Raw genomic sequence first — 14,370 nt, 5'->3', positions numbered from 1 at the left:
AACTCCCAGGCTTCCACCGGGATGTGAGATTGAGATAGCTTGTGAAGGATTTCACTATCTTGGAGTCTTTATTACTCCCGACCCTCAACTTTTCTAGGAGATAAATCTAGCTGTGCCCTTAGTCCAGCTCCTCAATGATGTCAAATACTGCAGAACGCTACCGCTCTCACTGTTAGGATGAGCCACCCTGTTTAAGATGATTGCTCTCCCTAGGTTCTTGTATATCCTCCAGAACTGCACCTACACAATACCCAACTCATATTTCAAGGGTTTCAAAAGCAAGGTCTGCTCCATATTATGGAGCAGAGGCGCGCCTCGTATAGCATTGTCCAAGCTGACCAAAGGGTGGTACGACGGAGGGATTGCACTTCCGGACACACGACTCTACTACTGGGTCTCGCAATTAGTGGCCACAAATCATTGGTCGTACCGTTCCCCGACAGACCTAGCATACATGCTTGACAGATACCAGGTGGGAAGGGAGGGATACCTTGGAGTCTTATACACAAAACCCCGGAGACGGAGATATGTGGGACCTATGGCCCAGACAGTGGAAATATGGCATCAGGCCACAAAACATCTAGGCTGGACTGGAGTTCTGACGCAGGCCACACCCCTGTGAGCCTCTAAAAAACTAGGGCTCCTGTGATATCCCTCAGGATTTGATAAGTGAGACACAATCGGGATCTCCACTGGTGGCCAGTTAGTAAAAAAGGGTAAACTCCTTACAATTAGTGACCTACAGAAACAATATGAGCTGACTCTGGGAGAATTCTTTCGCTACATGCAGATCCATCACCCACTCAAAGCAGCACTCCCGACATGAGTAAATTACCAGAGTCCGCCCCCTTGGAAGACCGGCTACTATCCGAGCCCATCCCAGCCAAAGCCACTTCACTAACATATTGTAAACTATGTAACAACCTGGCAGATCCTTTTCGGACTCTCCGAGAGCGGTGGCAAGCCGATATCGGACATATGGATTGTAGTGTAGGTCCTATATTCCCAATAGGCTCTACGCATTGGAATAATATATCCTATAGATTTGACGTAGGACTTATGTCGACTAGGTCTCTATCGAATATATTAGACTTAATTGTGAGTGCCAGCTAGCTCAGAGGTCACTAGAAACTTTCTTGAATACACAAGAATGGATTAGTTTCTGACAACCGCATAAACATAAAAACGTTGTTTCCCCAAGAATAAAACTGATCTTCAGAGTCGTGGAAACAATAGATATGTATTTTACTCAGTCAATCGTGCATGCTTCGATTCATCAGAGGTGCAGAGAAATAGAGAGACGGGCATTTTCAATAAAAGGGATTATTGAACAGTCTTCTTTCTCCAGCACGTAAAGTGAACTGCTGCAATCGTAAAACTGGTAGCAAAGTATAACGCGTACAGTAAGAAGAGTATTGTAAAATAATACTGTAAAAGCATTGCATGGCTTCTAAACCATAGATAAATGCATACATAAATAACAAATGCTAAAAGTACTCAACTGGTGCTTCCAAAATACACCTACCCCAATGTACCTAACCTAAGTCTAGTACGTGGGAAGAAGTAAGTGAGGTGTAGCATAGGTTTAGTTTTCTTTGCCAAGAATCTAACCAAGATTTCTCTTAGGGTCTAATCAGATCCGTACCTTGGTTTAGAATGAAGGAGGTCTGGTATCTCTGTCTCGGGACTCAATTTCCCAACACCCCGCGAGGGGAGCTTGGAAACACTGGAGCTGGATTCTCAGCGATAGAAAGGACAGCTTCTCAATCAGTGTGTCAGCTGGAGGGTCGGCTTCCTTCGGCACTTGCTGTAGCGAGCTGCGTCGGGCAAGTAGATAGTTGAGCTGCTCAGAACCACCGTGTGTTTGCTAGGGCAAGTTTAGGCATATTTATACCTTGAAGGTACCTAGTTTGACGTAAAGTCGGACATGATAACGTCATCAAAGAACCCCAAGGGAATGGTAGTTCTTTGAAAACTCCTTGATTTCTAGGACAAATCAATATTCAAGCAAGGGGATTTCCCTGACTGCTGAAGCTGAGTTTTCCAAGAAATCGTTGTGGCTTTTTGGAATAAGGGGAAGTAGCCATGCATGTATTTGGACTGGATGGTTTATGTCTAAATATGGGTATGATTTCTATGCCTATTTAAGGGTAATGTGAATTATACCTATATAGGGGCATGAATCGGTAAATTACGCTTGGATCCTAAAATGCTACACAACAGGATGATGAGGACTGGCAAACGGCACTGATATCCCCTAAGGAAGCAGCCATAACTCTACGTTTCCGGCTGATACAATTAAAAATCTTACATAGAACATATCTCACGGGGGTCACCTTAGTGAAAATGGGAACAAGGCAAGATACACTATGTCTGCACGGTTGTCAGCAAGAGGCAACCGTCTATCATATAATTTGGGAATGCCAACACATACGGCACATATGGGACCGAGCTACGCTACAAATGAAAGAGGCAATTGGAAAACAGATAGTGCTGACACCACAGTTAGGGCTTCTTAATATTTGGGAAGCAACTGACCTCACAGAAGTGGAGCAACAACTAACCACTCTGAGATATACCTTAGTAAAGAGAGCAATTGCCCTGAAATGGGGGGCAGTAGAAAGACCTACAACCAAGAATTGGGAAACTGAATTTGACAAATGTATGATCTCAGAGAGAGAAGTCTTTAAAGCTAGAGGATTCCCCAAGACATGGGATAGGAAGTGGGGCGGCTGGAATGCACATAGAGGGTGCTTGTGTATGTTCCTAACCGTAGAGATGGATATGTCCAGAAATAATAGACACTCATCTGGAATCAATGTGTGATTTATCTTGCACTGTTATACTGTATGAACCAGCTATAACGCGATTGAAACATATCCCTACCAATGTTTGGAATCTTCTCTTGAATGCTGAAACCAATCAAAAAAATCTTTTAAAAAACCCAAACAAATGCTTTTTAGCAACATTAGGATATTGAAAGACTGGGCAAGAAAATATAACATTCTAACCCATACCATGCAGTTTGCATGTAGCTTCTTGATGACAGTACATACGTCACTGTGAATATCAGGATTGTAATTTATGAACTGCAAGTAACAAAAGGATCTCCATGACAAAAGTAGTAACCCACTGAGCTGCATAAAATACGTTTCTGTGATTTACGTCATACAGGATCTTTGCAACTTTATGATTAGTCAAAACTCCCACTAGGCAAAACTCCGATCTCTCTCCAGCAGGAACGTTAATCACCACAGTTATCTTGACATTTTTATTGTTGCCTTAAAACTACTGGATGCACAAGGAACTCTGCAGCAGATGCTTTTAGACCCATAAGTTATTTCTAAACACAGTGCCTGTGAGGTCACTCAGCTGCCCTTTTGTGGGGAGAAGTTGGGATTCTGGTTCTTCCCTTAGGGATGATTCCACAATAAATGTGCCTTTTGAATGGGTAGATCTCTTTACAGGGTGTGTAAGAAAATAGGATCCACTTCTATCGTTACCCCCACTTTTTGCTTGATTTTATGCTGCTTTTGACTAGTCTGACTTTAATCCTGCTAATCAGGACCCCAATCTATCTGCTTTCTCCCTAAATTGTTGTGTTCATTACTTAGGTATATCCCAGATTGGATATTGGGGTACCCTAATAAGTTCCTAGTATATGGTACTAAGGTACCCAGGTCATAGGTACCCCAGAGGTCTCCCATGGGCCAATTCATGTATTATGCCACCCATGAGAGACCATTCAGAATGGAACTACATGCCTGCCATTGCAGCCTGTGTAGGTTTGTGCTTACACCACTTACTAAAGTTATAGGTTTACTATTTCTTGGGTCAATGCACTTAAAACGTTTAAATCACCCCTATAGCAGGCCTTTGCAATCCTGAAGGCAGTATGCTTGGTTCTAAGTGAGAGGGTGCCCTTTCATGAGCAAGGCACCCCTGCAGCCTACGGAGACCGTTCTCCCTGGTTGTCAGTGAAGCAGCCATATATTATATATAGGGGCATGGCGTAATACGCAATGCCCATCTCAAAAACGGCTGCCACAAATCCCATAATGTTTGGTATCAAAGATGTTGGAATCATATCCCCACACCGTAAACTGTGTGGTAGTTATGATTCCAATCTCTGGAAGAGCCCTCCGTTGGGCCCTTCCTGTCCTCGGTACCAGTCTTCCAGACCCAAACACCACAAAATGGTTGCTGCCGACCAGAGACACATTTCGGCCCTCCTGCTGCTGAGCCAAGCTCGAGCAGGGAAGGCAAAACAATAGGCATCCTATCAAAGGGAGGTGTGACCACCTCCCAGACAGGATTAAGTGTATTTGGACCGGGTGGGTGCGCTTCCAGTGCCAGACAGTATGCATGAGGGGCACATTTGGTGTCCAAGTACATAGTCCAGTTCAAAACAGCACTCTGGCGTGAAACTGGACAAAGGATATCGGAGCAACCTCCTGTAGTGTAGTTCCTATATTCCCAATAGGCTCTGCGCATTGGAATAATATATCCTATAGATGTGACGTAGGACTTATGTCTACTTGGTCTCTATCGAATATATTAAACTTAATTGTGAGTGCCAGCTAGCTCAGAGGTCACTAGAAACTTTCTCGAATTCACAAGAAGGGATTCGTTTCTGACAACGGCATAAACATGACAACTTTGTTTCCCCAAGATAAAACTGATCTTCAGAGTCGTAGAAATAATAGACGGGCCGGGACCAGGGGCCACAACCCCTACATCTCTCTTCACAAAAATTCGGAAATACACCTCCAAAGAACTTCGCACTATCAACTCTCAGGTAACTCTGACCTGTGCTCATAAATACGACCCGCTTGACCTACCTACTCAATGTAGGGACTGTAAGACTCACTTCAGGTCTAAACTCCACACACACAATCAACAACTGTTTAGATTGTTCCTGCTAAACTGCAGGTCTCTTCCAAGACACTGCACAGAGCTATCTCTGTTAATTGACGAGAGAAAACCTGACGCTCTATTTTTAACTGAGACATGGCTAACCCCTCACTCCGATCCTGAGTTGGTTCAAACCCTGGGGCAGGGATACCAAATTGTAAGACAGGACCGGGAAAATGAAAGAGGGAGTGGTTTAGCCATTATCTTCAGAGACTGTTTCACCTGTCGCTGCACCCCCAACCCCTTCCCGGAATGTGAAAGCATGTCTTTTACCCTGGAATTTTCCCCCAATATAAGTTTCTCTGGAACACTTATATATCGCCCACCGGGCACACCCAAACAGTTCTACGAATCTCTGCCCCCGCTAGTCGCTGATTTGGCCCTATCACCCTCTAACTTCACGCTATTGGGTGATCTCAATATACACTTTGATGACCTTAATAACTCCACCGCCAATAAACTAATCGGGGATCTCTCCGCTTTGCAGCTGCTTCAGCTGGTCTCATCAACTACGCACACGAAAGGTCACTTGCTGGATCCAGTTTTCAGCAACTGTCCAAAATTGAAGGCATGTTCCCCTATTGCACTTCCTTGAACAGACCATGCATTAGTCCCGCTGCTATGGACAACTGAGAAATCTATACCCCTCACACCTATAGTCCAAGAAAGTCGAAATTGGTCTAAAATCCCGCTGGCCCAGTGGACTCAGGAGTTACAAAAATCAACTCCCTTAGTCGGTCAGACTCCTTCGCAGGCCAATGAAACATGTAATGAATGGATATATAATTCTCTAAATGCCACGCTCCCCTTGAAGAAAACTGTCTTCAAAAGATCCAGGATCTCAGCTCCCTGGTACTCTAATGAACTACGGGAGAAAAAGCGCTATTGTAAGAGACTGGAACGTAAATGGCGACTAGGATATGCGGAAGCAGACAAAATCATCTATAGAGAGGCCATTAGGGCGTATAAAAAAGACATAAAAAATACGCAATCCCTATATTATTCAAACCAGATCGCAGAGGCCAGCTCCAGCTCGAAAGAGATCTACAAAATAGTAAAAAGCCTTACCACCCTACTCCCCTTTGAAGCAAGAAAAACCGTGGTTCTGGGCCTGATCCAATCACGGTTGGATTATGGAAATGCATTATATCTCGGAGCTCCTGACTTTACTTTACGCAAATTGCAACTGATACAGAACTGCGCAGCACGAACGCTTTTACAAATCCCCCGCAGATCCTCAGTAAAGTCCGGACTAAGGAAACTGCACTGGCTTCCCGTAAGGGAAAGAGTAAACTTCAAATCACTTTGCATTGCACACCAGACCTTCTGGTCTTTAGGTCCGGGCATTAATCTCCCCCTCATCACACCCTATCTTCCCACTAGACAGCTGCGCTCTACCTCCGCAAATCTAGCCATTGTGCCGCAAATAAAGAAATCTAGATCTGGAGGCCGCTCCTTTTCTCATAATATAGCCAAGCTGTGGAATACCCTTCCCCAGCATCTAAGATCTAACCCCGACATCCTCTCCTTCCGTAAACAGCTGAAAACGCTCTTGTTCACCAAGTAAATAGTGGAGCTTGACACTTCCTTTTCCTGATTTTAGCTTTCAGTTGGTATTCTTAGCGCTTGGACGCCTCAGGGCAGCTATGTGCGCTCTAGAAATCTAAATTCATTCATTCATTCATAGATAGATATTTTACTCAGTCATTCGTGCATGCTTCTTTTCATCAGAGGTGCAGAGAAATAGAGAGACGGGTTTTTTCAATAAAAGTATTTATTGAACAGTCTTCTTTCTCATGCAGAAGAAATTAACTGCTACAATCGCGATACTGGCTGTAAAGTATAATGCATACAGCAAGAAGAGTATTATAAAATAATACTGTAAAAGCATGGTATGGTTTCTAAGCCATAAAATACATACATAAATAAATAAAGACTAAAAGTACCCAACTGGTACTTCTAAAATTCGCCTACCCCGATGTACCTAACCTAAGTCTAGTACGAGTGAAGAAGTAAGTGTAGTGTAGCATAAGTTTAGTATTCTTTCGCCAATAATCTATCCAAGGGTCTAATGAGCTCCGTACCTTGGTTTAGAATGAAGGAGGTCAGTCTCAGGACTCGATTTCCAAACAACCCGCAAGAGTAGCTTGGAAACACTGGAACTGGAGTTCTCGGCAAGAGAAAAGACAGCGTCTCTCTCAGTGCGTCTGCTGGAGGGTCGGCTTCCATCGGCACTTGCTGTAGCGCGATGCGTCGGGCAAGTAGATAGTCAAACTGCTCCAAACCACTGTGTGTTTGCTTGGGCGAGTGTGGGCATATTTATACCTTGAAGGTGCCGAGTTTGACGTAAAGGTGGACATAATAACGTCATCAAAGAGTCTCAGTTCTTTGAAAACTCCATGAGTTCTTGGAAAAATCAATATTCAAGCAAGGGGAAGTCCCTAACTGCTGAAGCCGAGCTTTCCAAGAAATCATTGTGGATTTTCGGAACTAATGGAAGTAGCCATTCTGTATTTGGACTGCATGAGCTATGTCTAAATATGGTTATGATTTCTATGCCTATATAAGCACAAGGTGATTTATACCTATAAGGGCATGAATGGGGAAAATTACGCTAGGGTCTTAAAATGCTATACAACACTCCCCCCTGTCCAGACCCTACCCTGGAAGGGTCCCCTGAATCTTCCCAAACCTTTCCTTGGGGTAGGGTACTTAAGGGTTTACCTGGGTGTAGGTCCCTTGATTCCTTGTGGGAAAAGATTCAGATCAGACACCACTGCACTTATACAGATTGGGCACCCTGGACTTCGCTGGACTTCATTTGGGCCTGACATTGTCTCCCTTCCAGTCTGATGCATCATCCGTGCCTGTGCATCATACAGGATCTGTCTAAGACCTCTGAAGCATCAAAGACACCTGAAGAAATATCCCTTGGAGTGAAGGCGTCCCTCCCCTGCATTCACAGGCACCGCAAATAAGTTCACCAGTCTGCAAATCCTGAGCTCCTCCAGGCTCCGTGGGCTCTGCAATGCAAGTGGTGGTTTTCCACAGCACCTGAGGCCTGCCCTGCTCTGTTACCAAGTTTGAGGCCAGTATCCCTCATGGGGGTTGTAATAACCAATCCTCTGTGCACTGCATCCAACTTGTAGTTGCAAAGGCTTGTTTGCCTTCTTCCAAGGAGATCTTTGGGCTCCAATGAGCCCCAACCTCGAGCACCTCCTGTGATTAAAATCTTCAGCCACACCAGATCGTGTGCATCGTGGCCTGCATCTTTTGGTGAGCTGCTTGAGGTCCTCTTGCGACTCCAGCGCCTCCGACCTGTGGGTCCACTTGAAGGTCACCTGTGTTTCTTTTGGGCTCCCCTGATTGCCCGGGGCCTGCCCTGACGCCCCTGCCTTTGGTGAGTCCCCTGGACCTTGCTGCTCTTGAAGTTGCTCCTTCTTTTAGTCCTGCATGGCTTGCATTTTCCAAGGCTTGTTGGTGCTCCCGCCGGACATCGACCCCTCAGCACTCAACATTCTTTGTGGAACAACTCGTGCATGGCTCCTGGTCCTCCTAAGCATCACCTAGTCCTCGTCATCCATCCTGCAACACCTGACATCGGAGGGCATTTGTCTTCCAAGTCTCCTGGTCACCCCTGAGTGACATAGACTCTTTCCCCTCAGCTTGCAGGTACCTCTCATCAAGAGACCAGCTTCGGATTCCTCCGGACACTTTCTCATCTTTCAGCAGTGGCACTTTCCTGAAGTCCTCCATTGGGTTCGACGGCGGTTTCCGACAACACTTCACACGTATGCACCCGGATTCACTGGTGTAGGTAACGTGGGCAATAGGGTATCCACTGGTGGTGTGGCTCTCGAACCTTCTGTATTCCACTGGGTAGCTTCAGGGTCCGCTAGGAAGGGTCCCTAATCTTTAAAAATCCAAGTGCGGCTTGCGCGTAGACTTGTACGGAGCACACGTTTGTGTTCCCACACTGCACATGCTCTCTGTGGGGTCCCAATCTACTTGCCTTGGGTGGTTATGTGGGTCCCCAGCAATTCTACGTCCTCTCAACATCGTCCTGACTCGAGTCATGGTTCTTATACCACTTTCTTAATATATAGCTTGGTCCACCCTGGGGTTCACTGAGTGCTATATATAGTGTTTCTTGCGAAAGTATTATGTGCATTGTGTTTATCTCCGTGTTGGAGATACTTGAACATTCTAGAGAGTATTATATAATAAATACATATTTTCATGAATACTTGGTGTGGTTCTTTTCACTTAATCTATCCTATAAGATTGCATTCTGGCAAAGCAAGCTGCTTACACTCCTTCTGGACTAAGCCTGAAGGCCGCTCTCCACAGCTACCACTTTGAGAGCTTTCTAAGGATGTCTAAGACTTCTTAAATCACCATAAGGGTTCTCTGGACTGGTGCATAGGTGTACATCATATACCAGGCCAGCTTCTCACAGGGTGGGATAAGGCATTTTGCTATGTGCTGGTGCTTAATTCCTTACCTTCATCTCTTGCAGTCAGCCAATATCTGCGCACAGTGTATGTGAAGAGTTAGTATCCCTGATGACGGTCGCAGACTGGCAATGATGCTTCTGCTCTTAGCAAACTAACCAGTGGCAGAGCGCGGGGGCGACGTCGACCCCTACTCAAGGCGGACTGACTACGAGACGCACTCACTGCCAAGAACAATTACAGGCATACTGGCAGCCGATGCCAGTTGGCTCCTGCCCCTAGGCATATGGACTCCTTTGGCACTCTTCCTGGGTGCGAGAGATGTGGATACACCGATAATTCCTACTGATTCAGGTGATGCCTAGAGAAGCCTCCAGCATTAGTAACTCATGCGACCAAGTTGCTCGCTCGGCTTGCAGTGTACACCTGCTACCTGTCTTAATGTATTTGGGGTTTCTTGGCTGAGTGCTTCCCCCTTTGCCTCTCTTCCTCTTGTCAATCCTCTTCTCTCCTCCTGCCCCTCTGGTACTGGCGGAGTATCGAACTCTATTTTTAATGAACATTTGCTTTTTTCTTTTGTGTATACTATACTCACCAGGTCTTGCTGGATATGTTCTATCATGTTGTACTTTATTGTACATTTCAATAAAAATTATTTCAAAAAATATTCTTAGGTAAAAACAAATCAAATTAAATTCTGACAAAGATAACAAGACTTTTTGATTTTTTTCATGCCGTTTCGAAAAATCTGTTTTGCGTCCATTATAGAATCTTCAGTCTCTTCTTTCTCTTGTTACAGCCTTTTCTGTTGTTAATTCCTCAGTCTCTCTCCACTTCATCTGTTTTTTTACTTTCCTAATTGACAGAGCTTTTCTCTCCTTCTCTCTCTTTCTACCTGCTGTGTCCTCCCTTTTGTTTGCCTCCTCTTTCGCCTTTTATACCGTATAGGTTAGAGCCCCTCAGGGGCATAGCTTCAAGGGGGTGGGGGGGGGGGGGGGGGTGGTAGGCAGTGGAACCCCCACCCCCCCCCGCCTCCCCCAAATATTTGCTCTGTCGCTTACGAAGCAGCATAATCAGTTCTGCTGCCTGTATTCATGTGTTTATTTGATCAAGTTTACTGGGCCCAGGAGTAGGGCGCTCATGAGAGTTCAAAGCACACATCCGAGTGAAATTGGCACAAGTGCACCTGAGCAATGTGCCTCTCTCTGCCTATCACTCACTCCACTGTGCTGGGATGACCCCTCAGTGACCTCAGTGACTCCTTCCTTCACGCCTTTTTCAGGGTATGGCGCCGCATTTGGGGCCCAGAGCTTGAGCTGCATCTTAACACGCTGTCTCTGCATGCCAGTGATTATATCTACAATTGGAATTCTACTCAAGTGCCTTCCGGGAGTGCTGTGCTTGTTTGTGAGAAGGCAGGTGCACCAGACAGTTGGGGAGAATGATAGTCTTTAGGGGTGCATTTTTTTTTTACCATAGGCAACATGTACACCTGCCATGTAACTCTGATGTATGTTTCATGTGTGTATATATTGTCTTGCCATCAAGTGCTTTGACACAGCTCTCAGTTATTAGCATCACTGTAAGAAAGTCAGACAATAAAAACTGAATTCTTACATGATTATACAAATGTGCATTTGAAGTTTCAAACTTGGGAATGTCGTTTTGGGAAACCAACAGCTAGGCATCGGACAAGGCCAGCTTTTAGGGTGGTGGGCACCTGGCACTGAGTTTGGGGGTGCTAAGTTGGGTGGCACTGTGTTAGAAAATAGCTTGGTTTATAACACCCGCATTGTGCCCACTCCTGAGTACATGCTACATTTCCCCACTGTATTCCTTAGAATGAACAAGCCAACATGCATTTGTGTTTGTAGTGGTCATTTGTTGGCCGCAGTTTTATGAGGAATACATGGATATACTTTGCCATGATTTGGATGCCCTGGACATAAATCATCGTCGTAGAACTGTCATATTTGCATCGTAAATCATATGCATTTGTCATACGTAATATCGGTCATAAATCATATGTACATCACAAATTATCAAATTGGGCTGACAGTTCGTTGGTTAGCTCATTAGGATGCTTTTCTTGTTTCTTGTCCCTTCTGGGTCATCTCTTTGTATGGTTGGATTTGCGCTCTCTTTGCGCGGGGGTAGCTTCTGTCCCCGGAGTTAGGCCACAAATCGCTACCTTGTTGGACTCTTTTGTGCCCTGCCATCGGCAGGGGCAGGGCTGCGAGCGCCGTCTCCATTTGCTACCCCCTTTTTGTAGGCCAACTCGCCCAGCCGTGAGGCATCCCAAACTGAGCGGTCCTACACACCGCCCTTAGGCCAACTCACCCAGCCGTGAGGCATCCGAAGGTGAGTGGTCCTATTCCGGCACACCGCCCTTCGTTGTGCCTCCGTAGTGCCTCCGTACCAACCATTATCCCTGTAGCTTTCCGCCATAGGCTTGCCTTCTTCTCAGCACTGCAACATCGCTGTTCCTTAGGCGTGGGTGGGTGGGACAAACTTATTGTTGTGCCGCTGCTGCTCCCTCAGTCCACGAAGATAGGAGCTACCTGGGGGAGCGGCACTTTTATCCCCCGTGTCCTTCCCGCCTAGCTGGAAGACTTCCCCATTGGAGGGTTTGAACCCTGCTGCCTCCCCATTGGCCGGGGGGGGGGGGGGGAGGGCGGCGCCTTCCTGGCGGCTGACGCGGGGGGGGGGGCACATGCTATTCTCCCGTTTCTGGGTGCCTCAGCGCGCCAAAAAAACTGTTTTTCGAGGTTCAGCGTCGGTTATGGCGCCGGCCCTCTAGCCCCCGTTAGGGGCGGCCTCTAAGAAAAGTGTCTGCTACAGCAGAGTTCCTTGCATGTTTCAGCAGGATTCAGGCAACACGAAAAATGTCAAGATAATGCTGGTGATTAAAAGTTTTGTCTGGTGGCAGTTTTGACTGTAGCACGGAGGGTTAATGTGCCTTCTGCAAAGAACTTGTACCGTGCAGATCACAGGACTATATTTATGTGGAAAGCTCAGTGGGTTTCTGTTAGATCCTTGTGTTACTTACTGTTCATAAATACCAATCCTAATTAATTTACCACAGTGACCTATGAACTGTCATCGAACAGAGGTAAGCAAACTGCATAGTATAGGTTAGAACGGTATGGTTTTTGCCCAGTCTTTCATTATCTTAATGTTGATAAAAAAGGGTAGGTTTGGATAGAAATAAAGTCACATTAGTATTGCCAACCCCAATGGTATGTTTTAAATCCTACATTTGTGTTTCTTAAGACCAACCACTCTTAAAATATACTGCCTACTAGTTTGCATAACGTGATTCCTTGACCTTGTAATCCTCATTGTTTTATGTAATAATTTCCTAGAAACTGATTTACACACATATGAATCATTGTCTCAGCATAGTTATAAAGTGCTTTGACACCCTATGCTGGTAGGAATAGCACTATAAAACAAATAAAATGCATTCTTGAGAGGAGCTATGGATAGATGAAGGCCAATGTTGGATGGTTGTAGTGAGGAAATCTTTGGAGAAGGAGGTCATTGGGGGGAAGCAACACTAAAAAAGATTGTCGCACCGGGGGCGCCATCTGCACTAAAGCTGGCCCTGACAAAAAAAAGAGAATCGCTCCTTTTCAAGAGTTCATATTTTAATTTGACATTTTTGTCCTCTTGTGATGGAGTGACCTGGGTGTAGGATGAAACTTAAAGCACTCAAATTCATTTTTCAGGTAAAAGCTGTTTGTTTCCAAATACAAGTGTTCTATCGCGCCATTTAAGCACATGCTATAAAACATTAGTTATAGTATACTGTAGTTTGCAAATACATATTAGATACTTGAGTTCTATGCCAACTTTTATAATGGCTTAAAACGGTATTGTTGCTACCAAGAATGTCCTTGCTTTGTTAAATAACTTAAAATTAATGCCCCGTTCAGTGACCTCAGATTGTCGCTATTTTTTTCAGTTTGGTCCACCAAGTTGCTTGTTGGGAAATCTCAGACTCACACGCCCTAACGTTTTTGACTAAGCTACGGCCCTGGAGCCGCTGTCTGCTCACTCACCCAAACTGCTGGCCAGTACATAAAAATATTCAAGAAATGAGAGTATCAAAAGTAAAATCTATCTTTTAAATTGTGTGACCAGCTCTTCATCAATCATTCTTTGCATAGATGTTAAATATTGCTTATTTGAAACAAGTGACAACATTTAATTTATATACAATTTATCACAATGTCCAGCACTCTACAACAATGTAAAAACGATCTATTTCTATGTAGTATAATAACAAAGAAAAAAACAATATTCTTTTTGGATGTACACCATAGAGTCGCAGTATCTCATTCAGTCAATCCTGGTAAGTTAAGAGTCTTCAATGGATGAGTGGTAAATTCTTTATTTGGTTCAAAAAGCATGGATTCTATCTTCATAAAAACAATGTTGTAGCCGGTGCCTACGCGTTTCGTCCAAAAGGACTTCTTCAGGGCTACAAATAACACATATATATACATTAATTACAATTTATACATATATACAGTTTTCATAATCTACTTATACTATCAATTTTTTTAAAAGTCAAAAAAATATATATACTATTTACATACTTTGCATTTGTTTAACTTTTTGAAATCAAAATGACTCCACTGAAGACTTTCTTTCCTACATAGTTTCCAGTTTGTTCTAATTTGGGACTGAAAGATTTTTTTATATATGTCCTTTCCATAGGAGCACAACCAGTTAGCATGTATTTTACGGTACAGTGGGTAGAGCAGAAATTATTACCAAAGCTGAGATAAGCAGTGAAAACACCATTTGAACAAAAATTGTTACAGGTACTAAGATAAGCGGTTAAGAACAACATTTGGGTAACCATAATTTTTCTTTAAAAAGGAGAAAACCTTTAAGTAAACATAACATTCCCTTTAAAAGGGCTATCCATAACATTTTTTAAAGAGTGGGAAAAATCAAAAAAATCTGCTGTTGTGTCTGTACACCTTATTTT

This window comes from Lissotriton vulgaris, chromosome 7 (genome assembly GCF_964263255.1).
Source record: "Lissotriton vulgaris chromosome 7, aLisVul1.2, whole genome shotgun sequence".
Lineage (NCBI taxonomy): Eukaryota > Metazoa > Chordata > Amphibia > Caudata > Salamandridae > Lissotriton > Lissotriton vulgaris.
This window is presented reverse-complemented; position numbering follows the sequence as displayed.